We start from the raw sequence: 1,096 nt of genomic DNA on the forward strand, positions 1-1,096 counted from the left end.
GGGCGCAGTCATCACAAACTAGCGTCCTCCCGTCACCCTAGGCTCAGTATACCGCAAATTGTAGCTCACGGTATACTCAGACGCCGCAGCTAAAGCGGATCCCAACAATTATGTCTGGATCCACCCAGCTGCGTGATTGACAGCTGGCTCTGCCTATCTAGAGGCAGAGCCAGCTGTACCCCCTCCCCCGTCCGTTCCGCCAGTCAGCGCTGGCGGATCAGAGTGGGGAATCCAGCCCCTCCCCTGTCACGGAAGAGAGCTGTGACAGGATCGAGAGGTGAGCGAACGCCGGTATGTGTTCACTCACCTACCGATCTACTGAGCCGAAATGTGACAGTCTCATTGTCACAGGTCGGCTAGAACTATGAGGTGAATGAAAAGCACTCACCTCATAGTTCTCCTTTAAGGAACTCGAGATTAAGTGTCACTTTAACTGCTCCTTTTATTTAGGAGGATACGTTAAAAGCAGTTTTCTTTACCTAATCTCCACTCTCGCAGCCTTTTTAACCCCTGCGCTCTGAGGCCTGCTGACATCATCACGCCTAATGTAGGGTCTATAGCCTTGAATGAGGACTGTGATGGACATCAGGGAAGTAAATATAGACATAGAGGAGCAGTTAACCCTTGCAGTGCTAGGGGAGCTTTTCTGTATCCGGAGATAGGCTTTAAACCAAAATGAAAGCCACATGTTGCTGAAGCCTTGAACAGTACCTGCTCATCCTCCTCAGCAGTTCACTATTGAACCAAACTGCTCTTAAAATCTAGCTGAAGCCCCAAGGGGTCGCTGGTGTGGAAATAAAGAAAACTCATCACAGGAGGAAGAGGGTGGGGGAGGGAAAGACTGAGGAAGCGAGAAATGAAAACAACTTTCTTCTTACTTGCACACATTGAAGAAGAAGAAAAAAACTTGCCTACTGTTTTAGAGGGAAAAAAGCAATTGGTAATCTGATGCCACGCTTAACCCTGAGGAGAGAAAGTCACAAGGCTGGGTGCAGAGAAAATACTGCTGCTGCTCTCATCTGCTGCCCTGCAGCTCTGAGCTGGAAGAGAGGCGAGCCTACAAGACAAGCACGCACAGCGACGAGTCCAGGGAAGG

This window comes from Nanorana parkeri, unplaced genomic scaffold (assembly GCF_000935625.1).
Source record: "Nanorana parkeri isolate BGI_ZX_2015 unplaced genomic scaffold, ASM93562v1 scaffold391, whole genome shotgun sequence".
Lineage (NCBI taxonomy): Eukaryota > Metazoa > Chordata > Amphibia > Anura > Dicroglossidae > Nanorana > Nanorana parkeri.